The 17782-nt window shown below is 45.0% G+C and overlaps 1 long non-coding RNA gene across 6 annotated transcripts in view; it reads right to left on the reverse strand.

The window, feature by feature from the left end:
- LOC149122128 (uncharacterized) overlaps positions 1 to 17782 on the reverse strand; it is a 153798-nt gene that overhangs the window by 3949 nt on the left and 132067 nt on the right. For all 6 annotated transcript variants that reach the window (XR_016221159.1, XR_016221158.1, XR_016221155.1 and 3 more), the window contains one exon: positions 16714 to 16766. This is a non-coding gene — a long non-coding RNA (uncharacterized LOC149122128). The remainder of the gene's footprint in view (positions 1 to 16713; positions 16767 to 17782) is intronic.

Consider the following 17782-nt stretch of genomic DNA (forward strand, 5'->3'; position numbering starts at 1 on the left):
GTAGAAGGAAAAGTCTGATACCCACATCAGTATATAATGTTTCCACTCTGTTTCTGCCTAATTCAGACCATGCTGTTGTTATTCAAATAATGGGTTTACAAAGATGGAATCCCCCCCAAATAGCTGCATGCATAATATTTCACCAGCATGGAGGAACTCTGAAGTGTGTGGAAGATAAAAGGGCACACTCAGGAAGATGGAATTAGTGAAATAGGCTGGTCCAGCAGGAAAGGAAACCTGGTGGAACAACTGAACAGTGCATTAACAAAACCAGACTCAGAAAAGCCTCCTTTTGTGGGGGAGAGAGGGGTCTTGTTCCCTGAATCTAGTAAGCAAGGTAGAACCTGTGACAGTCTCCCACCTTGTCTTGGTAAGACCAGGGAGAGTCAAGAGACTTTGAAGAAAAAAAAACCCTTTGCAATAAGCCTCTAAAGGCTGCCTCTAACTTGATTTTGGACAGAGGACAGCTCCCCTGCTCAGTCCATATGTAGGACCCACAGGGGCACCTGGAAGTGTAACCTCTGCAAGAAGCCCACAGGGGCCGGCATAGCAGGTAAAGCTGCCACCTGCAGAGCTGACATCCCATATGGGTGCCGTTTCGAGTCCCAGCTGCTCCACTTCTGATCAAGCTCTCTGCTACGGCCTGGGAAAGCAGTAGAAGATGGTCCCAGTGCTTGGGCCATCTTAATTAGTAATGAGCTGAATAAATCCAGATATAATCACACAGCAGAATACTACATAGATGGCTAAAGTATTGAGGTTAGTTAGCATCAGGGCAAAGCACACAAATGAGGCTCAATATAAACAGAGTGGAGGGACCAGCAGAATTCCTTGTTGATCAGCAAGCTCTGGAAATTCTGTGTTCCTGGGGCCAGCGCTGTGGCATAGCGAGTGTTGCAGTGCCAGCATCCCATATGGGTGCCAGTTTGAGTCCCAGCTGCTCCACTTCTGATCCAGCTCTCTGCTATGGCCTGGGAAAGCAGCAGAAGACAGCCCAAGCCCTTGGGCCCCTGCACCCATGAGGGAGACCCAGAGGAGGCTCCTGGCTCCTGGCTTTGGATTGGCCCAACTCTGGCCTTTGTGGCCATTTGGTGAGTGAACCAGTGGAGGGAAGACCTCTCGGTCTCTTTGCCTCTCTCGCCTCTGCCTCTCTGTAACTCTTTCCAATAAATAAATAAATCTTAAAAAAAAAAAAAAAAAACAAAAAAAAAAACGAAGTGCACACTGTATCCTGGGTTTTCCCCTGTGGTACATAGGTCCTTCCTATGCTCTTTTCTCCAAGTGGGGAGTATATGGGGACTGGGATCAAGTAGGCGGACATCTAGATTCTGCCATTATCTGTCATCAAGTAATTATAATCCTACCTTCCACGTGAGGAAATAGAAGGTTTTGAGAGATCACTAGCATGAAACCAGTGAGAGATCACACCAAGCGTGTGTGACCTTGCCCCATGCCCTGGCTGCAGCCTGGGAAACTGCTTGAGAAGAACAGACTGTAGGTTATCATTGCAGCCTTGAGACACCTGCTGGGTCCTTCTGTGTGGGGACGCCACCATGAGTGCCCTGGGCAGGACGCAGAATAAATCAGTGTTGCCCCTGCCCTCCAGGAGCTCTTGATCTAAGGAGAGAGACTCCTAGAGGGAAAAGAAAGCCAACTCTCAGAAGGGGCATAATAAAAGCTTATTGCAGAGATTTATGAGCAGGAAAGACAATAAGTTCCTGGTCTCCTGGGAGGCATAGAAGAAAGTTTTATTGTGAAGGCTGCTCTCTGAAGGAAGAGCAATTTCAAGAAATAGCAATGTGTAGGCCTTCCAAGCCCAGGACAATATGAGCAATGGCAGCGGGGGGCCTGGAGGACACACACAGGGTAAGTGAGTATTTGGGACTCACTGCCACAGAGGAGAGGAGCGTGGAGAGAAGCTGCGACTAGAGAGGAATTTCATCTGAAGACAATGTAAGCCAATGACAGGGGGGCCAGTTCTCCAAGGAAGTCTTGGAGCACATTCTCTGCTTGGCACAGGGACCTCCCTGCACCACCGGGAGGCCCAGCATGTCCCTGGACTAGGGTCTGTGGGGTCCTCCCTGGTGTCCACACACAGGAGGGGCAGAGCAGGCAGAGAACTAGAGCCTTGGGGTTCAGGCAGGCACACAGCCCCTGTTTCTCATTGTATCTCGGTGTCTTTCCCTGATTTTTAGGTCTATGTGGCTACACCTGAGTGACAGACTCCAAGTCCTGGAGTGAGCCTTTCACAGCCCATGGTCCACCACAGCTGGGAAGTGGTGCTGCAGCTCAGCCTATTGATTAGAGATGTAGAGCAGACTTGTTGGGGAGCTTGACAGGGTATAAAACAGCCAGCTGCAAATCTGTGTTTCCTGGCTCAACATGAGGAACCCAGAGGGGCACTGAGGCAATGGCTCTGGTAAAGCAGAGGGTCTGAGAGAGGGAGAGCCCCTGCCATGGGAGACTGTGCCACAAGGGATCCCAACCATCAAGCAGTGGCCAGCCAAGGTCATTGCCTGCAAGGGGATGCTGAGCTCTGCCTCACAACAGTTCAGGGCCCGGCACCTGTAATCTGCCCCAGCCTGCTTCCATGGCAGAATGGAAAGTTCAAGTTGTGCTTCACATCTAAAAGATTAAAATGAATTTCTGGGCAGGCATGGCTGTCTGTTTAGAGACTCCTCACTGTGAACAGGTGAGCTAGATTAATTCCTAGTGGGCCTGTGGCAGACAGAAGGACCAGACACCCCAAGTTTGTGCCCTGGTATTAACTCCCTGTTCTGAATATTTGGCCAAGCCCCCTTGCCCTGTTGAGTTTCACTGCACTCCCCATCCTGCTGACCCAGCAGAAGGGCAAGCCTGAGTCTGCATCTCTCTGATGGAAGCAGACTTTGTGGGATCAAGTCTCCACCTCTTCTTGCCACCTTTCCCCACACTCTAGGGATCCTGCTATTATGCTCATAACAACTGCATCATACTCTGCTCAACAACTACAACCCATGGCAGCACAGTGCCTTCTTGGTGTTTGTAGGGAATACAGTTTAAGCTGCAGTCAATTTCAGTGGGCTCTGGCTTGTCTTAGGTTTCACCCTGCTCTTGGCCCCATGAGATCCTGCACATTCTTCCACCCCTCAGTCGAGACGTTGGTAAGCAGTGTGACCTTGAGTAAGTCAACAAATTGCTGTTTCAGGTTCTTTGTCTGCAATGTGGAAACACATTACAACCCAATCAGAGCTGAGATGCCTGACGTAACACTGCACCTAAAAACAATGTTGTCCTTGAGGTTGGCATTCTGGCACAGTGGGTTAACCCAGGGTTAAACTGCTTCTTGCGATGCCCATTTCACATATTAGAGGGCCTAAGATCAAGCCCCACTCTGATCCAGCTTCCTGCTAATGTACACCCTAGAAAGCGGCAGGTGATAGCTTAAGTAATTGAACACCTGCAACCCAAGTAGGAAACCTGGATGGAGTGCCTGGTTCCTGGCTTTGGCTTGGCCCATCCCAGCCCTGGAGGTTGCATGTATTTGAGAAGTGAACCAGAGAATGGATAATCTTTCCACTACCCCACCCTTCCCCTTACTTTTATTTTTATCCCCATTACTCTGCTTTTGAAAAAAAATTAAACATTATTTTAAATGCTGTCTTCAGATAATGAAAAATAAAATGGAGAACCGCCCCTCTGATCAAAAGTTGTAGGTTACAGTGAAACCATAAGGACCACTTGTCCTTCTCATGATTGATCTCCCTACAAAACGCTTCACTTGACGGCTCTCAGCTGTGACCCACTTTCGAGACTGTGCTATTCTAAATGAGGAGCCACCTGAGGCAGCTTGCCCAACCCCGGCTAGAGAAAGAAGGTTTGTTTCCCACCAGGCTTTCCCCCTTCCTAAGGCTATTTGTCCCTGGAGTGGAAAACTGCTAGAGGTAAGGATGACAGCTGTGCTCCCAAACATAGCTGTCTGAATAATTTAGGCCACCAGGTGCCCCTCCCATGGATCCCCAGAACACGGCACTGGCCTCATCAGAGGACTTCCCCTACTGCCGAAGATTCTTTTGGAGCACATCCCCACAAAATTGCGGCCTTGAAGAGGGCAGGAAGCAAGTTATTCTCACCCAAGAGAGCATCTGGCACAGGGGAAGGACTCAAAGAGCGCTCACAGACACGGATGCCTGGCTGACTTAAAGAATCCAAGGGAGTTCATAGGCAAGAGACTCAAAAATATCTGGAGGGCAGAGTATCCAGAAATGCAGAAACAGTTTCTGCTCTCTTTGGGAAGTGCTGCTTGGAGTTCAGAGCAGGCAAGTTTTCTCACTATGTTATGCACAAGAAACACAGACACCTTCTTCTTGCCCTAGTACAGTGCTTCAGGGGCAACATGGGTCTGGCCCAAACATCTCCAGCTCCAGCTCTGACTCCACTTCCTTCCCTGGTGTGACCCTAAGATATTTTAACCTCAGTCTCATTCCTGTATTCCTGCAACCTTGTGGGGGTGAGAATAATGAGACCTCATGTGCCAGATGAGAACAGGGACAGACCACAAGTAGGACTGAGACAAGCACACACGTAGTCTTTCTCCATCTGCCTGCGTTAATTTTTAATAAGGCAAACAATGAATGTTTGTGCTTCCTTCCTAAAATATTTTGACTAGCGATTTCTTGAGTGGGAAGGATTTAACCAGGCTGTCTTCAAAACAGTGAGCAAAGAAAACAAAGTGAAACATGCTAATTTCAAGAAGATTATAAATTACAGCACGGTTGACATCAAGCAATTTGGGAAAATATTAAAAGTGTGGGAGAGGATGGGGAAAGAGCTTCCCACATGTGCCCCATTGAGCACACACCCTCCCACCTAGGATGTGGCTATTTGACAATCAGGGGTGCTGTTGTATCTTGCAGTATAAGCAGTGTTTCAACAACATCTTTACACAAGTAGACCATGCAGGCCCCAAGTCACGGAGCCCTGGACACATCAGGTCTCAATCGCACCTCTTTCTTCACCTGCTAAGCTGAACAGAATTCCATCTTCCACAACTGTCTTCACACCCAATGAGTCCTCTTTTTTCCTCCCAGTTCATTTCAGTCTTTTCCTTTTATTTCACTTCACAAGGTAAAAGATATACCCCAAGCCTGGGAGAATCTGAAGGCCCCTTTGATTCCCATCTGGTTCCCTAATGGCTGAAGGGAACATTCTATTTTTGCTGCTCCTGTCCTCCATCCTTGAGCTGCAAGGGCCTTGCTTAGCCCTGCAGAGCATTGTCAGGGCCTAAACACAGTCCGGGCTCTCCATAAGCAAGGGAGGCTGCTGCATCGTGAAGTTCACTTGCTCTATGTTTGAAGGTTCCAGCAAGCATATCTGTATGCAAAGATTCTGATCTCACCATAACCAATGTTCCCAACCACTCTGAGAACTGAACTATTGAACTACAAATTCCTGGCACTGCCCAGCTGTGAGCTCCCCACATCCCTAAGAAAACTAATGTGAAAGTTTCCATGCACTTTCTGGGAAACTCTGACTTCCCCACTTGCCCGTGAAAGCAGCCTGCTCACCAACGAATCCTACATCAACTCCCTCCTGTCCTTGTGCACTCCTCACTCACGTACTGCAGCATCCTGGGGCCATACCTTGTATTTAAGTCCTCACCACCGGGTCTGCTGAGGCCCAGCTCCAGGTGGCCAGAGCAGGACTATTATTAGGATGAAGACCACTGCCATCTGCAAGCCCCTCTGCTAGGCATGGATTCTTACCCATGGGGGACTTTGTGACAAGCAGGGCTGATTTCTGCCCTTTCCAAGCCTGGTTTTATTGACAAATGCTCTAAACTTGGCTTGAAACAAAATGTTTTTTAGCTCTGTCCTAAACAGGCTGATCCACAGACAAAGCACTGCCTCTCCCTTTGCTTTCTCTCCACCACTCCAGGCATGATTTGTTCATGATCCTTGGTTGACCTTTTTATTTCAGTGGAGGACGGAGACAAAAATACTTTTTAAAAATTAAAAAAATACAAAGACAAATCTCCCCACTGCATTCATGCAAACAAATGGTTACAGCTGAGGATGAAGTCTGTGACCAATGGACAGGCACAGCCTCTGCTCCCCACAGCATGATTTTAGGGGATTCCTCCAGCCAGGCTAACTGGGGGCTATAGGCACTTCTTTGTTCTGCTGAAGAGGGAGAAGGAAATAGAAGAAAGAACAGTTGAGACTGGCACAGACCAAGGTTAGCCCCTTGTCCTGAATTCTGGGTTTGTTTTGTAGTATTTGTTTGTTTGAAAGGCAGAATACCAGAAAGAGAGGGTGGGGGTGGAGAGAGAGAGAGAGAGAGATCTTCCATCTGCTGGTTCACTCTTTAAATGGCTACAACAGCCAGTGCTAAGCCAGGCTGAAGCCAGGATCCAGGAATTCCATCCAGATCTCCCACTTGGGTGGCAGAGACCCATGTTACTTGGGCTATCATCTACTGCTTCCCAAGGATTATTAGGGAACTAGATTAGAGGTGTAGTAGCCTGGACTTCCACTGGCACTCTGATATAGGATGTGGGCATCCCCAGTGGTGGCTTAACCAACTGGGATGCAAAACCTACCCCTAATTTCTGGGGTTTAGGGAGTCCCTTCACCTAAAAGATTCTGTTTCCCCTTTAGTCCCACCTTTGCTTTTTAGTTTTTTTCTGGGTAATTTAAATGTTGGTTTTTGCCTGAATATTGTAGCAGGCACAGTCAAAATTGAGCTAGATCATAAATATTTTTAGTGCCAAGAACATGGTTCTCTGTGTGTCCTCAGTGCCTAACCCAGGGTCTGGTACACAGCAGGTGTGTTCAATCAACAAATAATGAACTAATCAATCAACCAATCATCCTACTGACACAAAGAGGTTCAATATAAAAAACATAAACAGAAAAACAAACTTGTTATAATACTAATCATGAATAGATTCAAACACACACACACACACACACACACACTCAGAGTTCTAGGTGTGGGAAACATGTAACAGTGTTTCAGGTCCTGAAGCAACTTCTAGGGAGTATTCTCCCCAGCAGGCAGGGAGAGTGCTCTCTGCAGGCTTCTTTCTCAGCATATTCTAAACATATTCTAAACCAGTTCCCAGCATTTAAAGCTAAGTGAACATCATTTTCCTATTTGCCAAGTTGTTAAAACATGTTTGCTTCTGATGTGCTGGCTCAGTGATTACTCGAACCTTCCACTCTATTTCTCACTGTAAAAGGTTCTTCTGTGGATTAAATGAATTATTGCAGGAAAAAATGCATAGAATAGGATCTGCACACAGTAAACTCTTAGAGAATGATTAGCTATTATGATTTTCTGACTTCTGAGCAGTGGTAGAATTAGCAAGATGATGTGACTATTTCTCTGTTCTAAATTCCCATCAAATTAGTCTTGAAACTTGGTAGCTTTGGGATCCGCATGGAAGGAAGGCCTATACTTCCGGGAATGTAAAGTTCCTACCTGTACTTGCAGGGAAGAAAGTCCTTGTCAAGGTCACTGCTGGTGCCTAAAGGTCAACCAATGAGGATCAGACCTGCCTCAACCTTTAACCCCCATGCCCTGAATCTATAAAAGGAGCTCTCCCAATCTCTGAAGCACGACTTCCCCACCCCCCCACCCCCCCACCCCCGCTCTGTTGCTCTATTGGGACCCAGGAACCTCGCCCGGGAGCGGAACCCCAATAAAAGCCTGTGAATTAATTGATTCGTCTGCCTGGGAAGATTTGTTACGCGCCGGACACCTTACAAAACTCTACCCAAATGTCACTTCTCAGCAATAGGTGTGACTAAAACTGGTGGCAATAACTTTACAATATTCCGATCTACAATTCTCCAAGTCAGAGAAACCAAATTAAGACGCACCTCTCCTTCACGTGCTAGCTCAGCTCCACTACATCCATGATCATCTCACCAGCTCCCATGTCAGAAATAAACTCTCCAAGCCTAGGACTAAAGGAAAGCCAGCCCTTGCAGGTAGCCTTGCCCTGACTGGTGGTCCTGGGACCTGACTCCATTCAACACCGCACAGGGAGGAAACAGATCTGAGCACTGTGCTTTCACACCCACTCTCTTGCCCTGCCCAGTTCCCTAGAAGGTAGGTGTCTGATGAGAAAAGGGCATGTGAACAGACTCAAGATGCATAACCCAGAGAGAAGTCCCTATCAGGAACCCTGGGGATGTCTGCATCCCTTCAGCTACTACGCAAGCAGCTCTATTCAAGACCTCCAAGGAGTGAAATCTTTGGTTTGCATTGTTATGCTTAAGCACAGACAGAGCATTAACCCTCAGGGAGCCCTCAGCCACTTAAAGTGGAAAAGCACACTTGGGTTCTGGCCTCTGGACTCATTTACAGATGAATGGGAACTGGGGGTAGGGGTGAAGAACTTTCCCACTCTCTACCCAGTCTTTCCTGATCTCCAGATTATCTGCAGAACTCTGCTCTCCTTGGGTCCTGGAAGCTCAAGACCATCCCAATCCATTTAGCAATCCTGTCCACGCCATGTTCCATGAAATGTGGGCTTTATGATTGTAGCTGAGAAAGAATAAAAGAAGCATAGCAAGGGACAGAGAGTTACTCAGATTTGTAAGTAAGGCAGTTTGCCAATGTAAACATAGAATTAGCTACCTAGAAATTCATTCATTTAAAATTTAAATGTAAACTTAAAAAAAAAAAAAACAAAACCTGATTAAAACAACTCCTAGTGGGAAGGCTTGACTGTAGCCTATAGGAGTAATGAATGAGAGGGCATGAAAATGCAGTAGCACATGGGAGTTTTGTTTAAAAAAAAAAAAAAAAAAGCAGCAATGCCCAAAACCTTGGTGATAGCTGTGTACTCATTTCCTAGGGTTCCCCAAACAGTCCCACAGACCACGGGCTGGAGCATCAGGGGTGTAATGTGCATTATCCCAGCTCTGGAGGCTCAGAGGTGGAGAGCAAGGTGTCAGCAGGGCTGGTTCCTGGAGAGCTGTGAGGGGAACTTGTTCTTTGCCCCTCTCCTAGCTCGGGCAGCCTCAGGTGCTCCCCGTCTGCAGACCGTGTCGTCCTGTGTCTTTGTCTCATCCTCCCCTGTATGTGTCTGCCTCCATATCCAAAAATCCCCCTTTTCTAAAGATGCCAGTCCAGTTGGATTAGAGCCCACTCTGGCATTATCTTAATTATATCATCTAACCAGACCCCACCACAAATAAGGTTGCATTCACAGCCACTCCAGGTTAAAACATCAACAACCTCGAGGCGGCCACAGTTCAATCCTTAAAAAACTGAAAGGTTTCATTCCTAGTCTTCATCCCAAATAATTTCCACAAATGAATAGTGCCTAGGGCACATTTAGGTCTACAGAAACTCACTGGGGGTGTATGTTTGGCTAGGGGTAAGCATACCTGGGGTTCCAATCACATACCTGTGGTGGATTCCCAGGCCCCAGCACCTGACTCTGGCTTCCTGTAAATAGAGACCCTGGGAAGCAGTAGTGATGGCTTAAATAATTGTATATCCTGCCACCCATGGGGAACCAGGATTGAGTTCTTGGCTCCTGACTTTAACTCTTGCTCAGCACCTTGTGGACATTTAGGGAGTCAACCAGCTGATGGAAGATTTCTCTTTTTCTATGTGCCTCTCAAAATAAATAAATAAATAAAAATCTAATAAACCAAATGTTGCACATTGAACAAAATTTTGTGGATTTTTTTTTTCAGAGCAGAGTCTTCCAATATGTAGGGCAATTCAGAAACTACAACAATTTTGCCAGGTACTATCAGTATTAGCTTCCTAAGGCTGCTGTAAGAAATCAGCATATATTTGGTAGCTTAATGCAGCAGCAATGTATTATCTTACAGTTCTAGAGACCAGAGGTCTGAAGTGAGTCTCACTGGATTGAAGTCAAGGTGCTGGTGAGGCCACATGCTCCCTAATGACTTTTGCTGCTCCTCCTAAGGGTCACATATATTTCTTGGTTTGGGCCCTAACTTCCACCTTCAAAATGCACCACTCCAATCTCTGCTTCTAGCATGGCATTGTTTTCTCCTCATCTATTGTAGAGTTTCCTTCCACCTTTCTCTTCCAAAGACCCACCAGGAACATTCAGGACAATCTGCCCAACACCAGACCCTTAATTCAATCACATGTGTGAATTTCCCTCTTCCATGTAAGACTGCCTTCACAGGTTCCAACTATTAGGGCCTGATCATCTTTGGAGACCATTCCTCAGATTTCAATATCATATATCCTACATCAAATCAAAGTTCAGTTCATTTTCAGAAAGGAAAACCTTGCCCTTAACAGAGCATTAGTTTAGTGCTGGCACTGTGGTATAATGGGATAAGCCACCACTTGCGACATGGGCATCCCATATCAGAGTGCCAGTTCATGACGAAGCTGCTCCACTTCCAATCCAGCTTCCTACTAATGCCCCTGGGAAGGCAGTGGAAGATGGCCCAAATGTTTGGGTACCTGCTGTGATGTCAGACCCAGATGAAGCTCTGTTTCTGGGTTCCTGGCTCTGGCCTCATACAGCCCCTGCCATTGTAGCCATTTAGGGACTGAATCAGTGGATGGAAGATCTCTTTCTCTGTCTCTCCCGATCTCCATTGCAATCTTTCAAATAAAGAAAATAAATCTTACAAAGTAAAATAAAACCAGAGCATTAGCTTGCTAGATATTTCCCCAAATTTCTTCTCAGTTTTCTTCTCATAGATTCTTCCATTTAACACCTTATCAAGGAGGAGTCTGATTTCAAGCACAGCGATGTCCAACTGAGACATGTAAACAGTAGGAAGGTGTTGCTTTGGATTCGTTCTGAGAGGAGGAGCATGGTGGGGGCAAGAGGCACGGAGTCACCACACAGACCCCCAGAGATGGGTGAAAGCAGGCCAGAGGTGAGCAGCCTGCAGACTCATTTATTTCAGTTGGTACAGCAGCTTAAATAGCTAAGGCAGCCAATCTGGTCAAGGGGCGGTTTATGCCCTAACCAATCACAACCTGTTGCCATGTGGTTTCCAAAGCCATCCAATCACAGCCTGTTACCAGGCAGGCTCCCTTGCCAGGTGGATTTCAAAGCCATTCCTGAGTAACTGATGCTCACTTGCCAGCGGCCATCTTGGCATGACCTTCTCACCTCATTCCACTATATTCCCCCCTTTTCATTTATTTTTGAGCAACGGGAGGCATGAATCTTGGCCATACCATTGTTGACCCCGTTTTGATGTGGTCTCCGTATGCGGCTGTGCCTGTCTTAGGTTGTCCCCCAGGGGATCTTACCCGTCGTTGACTAACCAGCGCTCAAAACGGGAGACCACAGGAGTGCTTGCTCAGAAGGGGTAGGAATGAAGAACAATGGTAATCAGGAATGGCATGACCACACACAGGCTGTGGGCCGTTTGAGTGGCTGACCAGAGCTAGTGGGTATAAAACAGTAATGGATGTGGCTATGGGCAGTTCCTCAGGGTAGGATGATAGGGGAGGTGCGTCCGCTAACAAGGCGTGCTCTCAGTCTTGTTCAGCTGGTTCTGGTTGACTGTCAGTTGCAGGCTTGATGTTTCTGGCTGGGACCCAAATGGGCTGTCTCACATTCTCTGGAAAGATACAAGCATATCCTCGGCCCTTGGTTAGCAGAAGCCTTTTTACAGGTGTTGGAATCCAGGGTCTGAATTCTGTGTCTGCTCCTATATTAACGGCAAACATGCAGGTGGGATGGGGTCTAGTGCCTGCCCTGAGAGCCTGGGATGCCTGGGGACTGCCACAAACATGGGGATTCTCACTGAGTGCGGATGGGATGACCTCATGTGGGTTATTACCTCGAGGTCATCTGTGTTCATCCTACGGGTATTTGGGGGGTGGCTAACCAGGCATTGCTGCATTGTCTGCAATTTCATTGTCATTTCACTGTCGGAGCTCTCTCTCCCCAAGTCATCAACTGTTGCCTGTGAGGCAGAGGCTGGAGTGACAGGTTCTGATCACTCACAGATTTCTGATCACTCAAGCATTTAGGCTGTCTTCCACTGCTTTCCCAGGCTATCAGCAGAGAGCTGTATCAGAAGAAGAACAGCTGGGACATGAATGGGCACCCATATGGAATGCTGGCACAGCAGGTAGAGGCTTAGCCCAATACACCACAGTGCTGGGCCCTCCATGAAGTTTTTGAAGCACCCTCAAATGCTTGCTACTTAGGAGAAAATGTGTTTTTATCTTAAAACTCAAGTGCTCTTTTTCTCCTTATCAACTGAGAGATGATGGTGTATGACACATTGTCTTTTTTTTTAAGATTTATTTATTTACTTGAAGGGCAGAGTTAGACAGAGAGACAGAGAGAGAGGGGGGTCTTCCATCCACTTGTTCATTCCCCAAATGGCCGCAAAGGCTGGAGCTGGGGCAGTTGGAAGCCAGGACCCAGGAGCTTCATCCAGGTCTCCCACGTGGGTGGCAGGGGTCCAAGCACTTGGGGCATCTTTTGCTGCTTTCCCAGGCATGTTAACAGGGAAATCAATTGGAAGTGGAGCAGCCAGGTCTCAAACCGGTGCCCACGTGGGATGCTAGCACTGCAGGAGGTGCTGCTACACCACAGCACAGACCATACTACACTTTGAAATAAGAGAAACAAGAACTCCAGTATGCCTTGGTTTTTACTTTTAAATAACTAGTTTTTAAATATGTATTACAACAGATCTACAGAAAGCAAAAGAACTGATTTCTCAGCCACAGTTCACTGGATGAGCTTTCCTTTTTCCTGCCTCAACAGCAGGGAGTGAAGAAGAGCCTGCCTGTTTCATACGGTGACGTGGCTCAATAGGCTAATCCTCCACCTTGCGGCGCCATCACACCGGGTTCTAGTCCCGGTCGGGGCACTGGATTCTGTCCCGGTTGCCCCTCTTCCAGGCCAGCTCTCTGCTGTGGCCCGAGAGTGCAGTGGAGGATGGCCCAAGTGTTTGGGCCCTACATCCCATGGGAGACCAGGAGAAGCACCTGGCTCCTGGCTTTCAGATCAGTGTGGTGCGCTGGACTCAGCGCACCAGTCGCGGTGGCCATTGGAGGGTGAACCAACAGCAAAAGGAAGACCTTTGTCTCTCTCTCTCTCTCTCTCTCTCTCTCTCTCTTACTGTCTAACTCTGCCTGTCAAAAAAGAGAGAGAGAGAGAGAACCTGGCTGTTTCTCTGGAGAAAGTGAAGGCTCTGAAGCTATCTTCCCATACCCCTTCCAACTCAGAAAACCAAGGATGGCTTCGTCTGCTTGTGCTGGTCTAACAAAATGCCCGAGGGTGGGTGATTCACAAAAAATAGAAATTCACTCCTCCCAGTCCAGTGTGGAGCATGGGGAGCACCGGTGAGGGCAGTGCAGGTTTGGCATGTCCAGTGAGGGCTGCCGCGGGCTTGCAGGACGATGCCTCCTTGCTGTGCCCTCAGCGGAGGGAAAGGCAGCACCCACTCCCTCCACCCCTGCAGTCCATCATCTGTGAGGGCCTCACTGTCAGGACTTAACCACACCCTAAGGGCCCACCTCTTCACACTACAACATTGGCAATTAACTTCCAACATGGGAACCATGAGGGGAACTTGTATGTAGGGGGTGTGCACATTCAGGACAGAGCAGGGGCCTTTGGTTTTCTGCCAGGAACAAGGGACCAATAAGATAGAAAGGAGATAAATTATCATGAAAAATAGTCATTTTCCTTTAGATGCTTCAAAAAGAACTAACTTGGTATCACTCATTGTTCTACACACTTGAGGATCAGAGGTAATCAGGAAAAATGTCCTGGAACTGAAAGAAGAAATCTGCAAAGTTGCATTGAATAAAAAATAAGGGAACAATAGTGACACATTTCACAACAGAAATATTTACTGTTCTATAGAATGTAATCATTCCCTGATCGACTCATGCCCTTCTTGTGCTTCCAATTTAATCACAATATGCTTTTGAACTCCTTCCCCATGTGTTCTGGATTCTTATCCCACCTGTCTTTCAAGTTTTATCTTTAAAATTCATATTCATTCATTCTTATGCTTCCCCCTGAATTTGGGATAATTACTCAAGCTTGTGAAATCAGCCAGCTGACTACCAAACATTGTGATAACAAACAATCCTGACATTTCAGTGCTTCTAATAAGAAAGGATTCTATTTCCCTTGTGCTATGTGGGCATCAGCTGCCCCAGGTTACTTGTAGATAGGCCCTGGGCTGAATGAGCAGCCCCATATGGTTTTCCATGGCTGTCTTCAGAGAGAAGCAAAGAGAAGAGAGTGGGGCCCAACAGGTGGTCAAAGTCCCGGTTCAGCATCATACTCATTAAGTCCACTCACTCACTTTTTGCTGACCAAAGTACATCAAGTGCCTGTCTGTGTCAGAGAGGCATTCGTCAGACAGGCAAAGTATTATCAAGTTACATAAGTAATCTGCAGAGGGCCCAGGGGAGAGGAATGAGAATATTTGGCATAGGAGTAACAAAACATTAGGCTAGATATGTAGTTCTATCCTTTGTGTTTTGTTTCTTGTTTGTTTGGTTTGGTTATGTAATACCCACTACTTCTGCTGAAATTTTAATTTAGTTTAGTGAATTGTTTTATCCGTGGGATTTTTGTTGTTCTCAAATATTTTTAATCTTTAAAATTTACTAATGTATTTTTTTCAATTTCTGTTTTCTTGAGTTCACTTTTCTCATTGTTTATACTGTTCGCTGGACAAATGAATTGTCAAAGATCTTGTAGTACTAAGAGACACACGTGAGAACATTTATGTCATGATGGATTTGCTCTGTAGTCCATGTTCATGTGTGTGAGGTAGGGTAGAATCCTTCCCCTAAACTCCTAGAGGGCTTTCCTTCCTACTCACCAACCCTTCCCTACTGTCACATGCTCCCTTGATTACTGAATTTCTTACATATTTTGTGCTATATTGACTATGCGCATTTATCCCTGCTACAGGAGTAAGGTCTTTTCAGTAGGACATTGGAAGAAGGATAAAAACATGAGCTTTGTTTGGTCTCATGATCATATTAGAGAGTTATTGAGATGGGTATTTAATCCAAGAAGCTAAGACATAATTCTTAAACCAAATCAAACTGAGAAAAACACTATAACTGATATATACAGTACTTTTTCTTTTACAAAGCCAATAAAATGTGTAAAAACAAGCAAGTTTGATACAGGAAAAATGAAAATACACACTTCTGGAACAATTAAGTAAACATATTTTCAGATACAGGGGAAATTTTTAATTTAATATTTAAAATATTTAATAACATTTCAAAAGACTGAAAGCATTTCAACTTGTTTTACTAGATGAGCCCAACCCTGATAATAAAATGTGACAAAGAGAGCACTAAGAAATAATCTATGTATCAATCTTTCCACTAAAAATAAAGGATACATGAAATGATTAAAATCAGAGGCTTAGAAATTAATTGGAATTACATTAAAATTCTTGCTCTATTGCAAAGAAATATTTTATGACTCGGACACTTAACTGTTCTAAATCATTTTCCTGAAGTAAAATAATGACACATACCTTAAGAATAATGTTAAAGGTAAAAATTATGTAAGTACATTTTAAGATATTTTAAATGCATTCAGCTTATGTCTGATCATGCTTATTCATGCATGAGGAGGAGGAGAAAGAAGAGGAGGAGTAAAATGCTGAAATGGCTGTAAATTGTAACATCATAAACCAAGTCTGATAAAATTGAATCCTGTGGCATAATATAAAACAGAGTCAAAAAATAATAAAGACTTTATCTGGAAATTCAACAATAATTTAATAGAAATATACGTTATTTAACTCATCACATAAGAGGAAGAAAAAATGCATGAATCTCTTAGTAGATTCTGGGAAAGTACTAGGTAAATGTCAATGAAAAAATCAGAATCCATAGAAAATGTTGTTCATATTTTGAAGCATGCTAATAAATCAAGAAGGAAGAAGGAACCCTAGCATCACCAGAATTTTTTTTGTCCTAGAACCTCTACCTAATGCCTCAAAGGGGAAAAATGTATAATTAGAAGCTAAAATGACCCAAATCATCATGGTTTGCAAGTATGATTGCTTACTAGGAATTAACCCAGATGTCTATCAACTGATGACTGGATAAAGAAACTGTTGTACATATACACTAGGAAATACTACTCAGCCATAAAAAGGATGATATTCTGCCTTTTGTAACAAAGTGGATGCAACTGGAAACCATTATACTTAGTGAAATAAGCCAGTCCCAAAAGGACAAATATCATATATTTTACCAGATCTGTGTACATTTGTGTACCAAAAATGTAATGTGTAGGAGTGAAACTGACATGTTAAGATTTGATAATTGTCTACATCCCTTGTCTCTACTGTTGAGGAATAGCGTTTGTGTAATTCGTATTTTTGCTGAACTATTCATTTATCGAAAATATATCATTATAAAAATTAAGAGAGGAAATAAAAAAAGAAGGAGGAAGAAGGGTGGGAGCATGCTTGGAAAGTACCACTGTGTTCCTAAATCTGTATCCATGAAATACATGAAATGTGTTTACCTTAACATTTTTTTAATTTAAAAAAGAAATAAAAATTGAAAATAGCATGTTAAAATGTATGACGACAATTAAGAATCATTTTAGGTTACAAAAGTAATCTTTACAAAAGAAAACACTTTTATATCAATACTCACAAACTGGTGCTATTAAGAATCAAGTTATTTTGATATTATGCAATAAATAGCATGGCCTAATATAAATTTAACAAGACTTACCTGAAAGAAATGACACATGTCTAACGAATGTAATTTTAGGACCTCACATGTTCCTGGAAGGAAAGACACAATTGCAAAAATGTCATTTTCTCCTACATTAATCTATAAATTCATCATAATTTTTTCTTTTTTTTTCTTTTTTTTTTTTTTGACAGGCAGAGTGGACAGTGAGAGAGAGAGACAGAGAGAAAGGTCTTCCTTTTGCCGTTGGTTCACCCTCCAATGGCCGCCGCGGCTGGCGCGCTGCGGCCAGCACACCGCGCTGATCCGATGGCAGGAGCCAGCAGCCAGGTGCTTTTCCTGGTCTCCCATGGGGTGCAGGGCCCAAGCACCTGGGCCATCCTGAGCTCAGATTTCTAAAGCAGACAAAATGAAACGTAGTCTACGATACAGGCAAATCTCATATGTATAAACAATGTATTATTTATTATAATTGGTGACAGGAAAACTGGCTAAATTTGGACAAAATGAAACTAGATTCTGATTAACCATTCAACACAATGGGGGTGGGGGCAGGGCCACAGAGAGGCTCTGCTGGTGCCTTTCACCTGGACGCTGTATTTTTGTGTTCCTGAATGATATCTTCACTGTAGTGAAGGGACCAAAGGAGCTAAGGAATTACGGAGTGCTTCTGCACGATGCTGCCCTGCTGATCACCCTCATTTTCAGCATGTCTCCACTGCAAACCTAGATTCATCCAATGGAAGAATGTTCCATTTATCACACAGTTTCTTCCTTCCCTGTTTTGGGGGGTTTGTACTGATGCACCCCACAGTTGTGTGCAGCTATTACAGTTTGGCCCTGATGACAAGTGCCAGTCAGTGCTGTCAGTCATATACCTATTGCCTGCACTGGGATGTGAGCTGGTGGAGATGATACCTTCTCCGTGGTAAACTATCTCAGGGCAGGGCACCTGAGATACTCCTTTTTAACACTAAAGAGTCAGTCAGAACCTCAATAACTGTTGAATGAAGAAACTGTCCCTCCAGATTTGAAGAGCTAGGGGTAGAGTTGGCATTCCCAGGAGGATCGAGAAGCCCGAGCACAAGTGGGAGCTTCTGCAAAGCAC

The sequence above is a fragment of the Oryctolagus cuniculus genome, chromosome 15 (assembly GCF_051225735.1).
Source record: "Oryctolagus cuniculus isolate XC-2025 breed Fujian yellow rabbit chromosome 15, ASM5122573v1, whole genome shotgun sequence".
NCBI lineage: Eukaryota > Metazoa > Chordata > Mammalia > Lagomorpha > Leporidae > Oryctolagus > Oryctolagus cuniculus.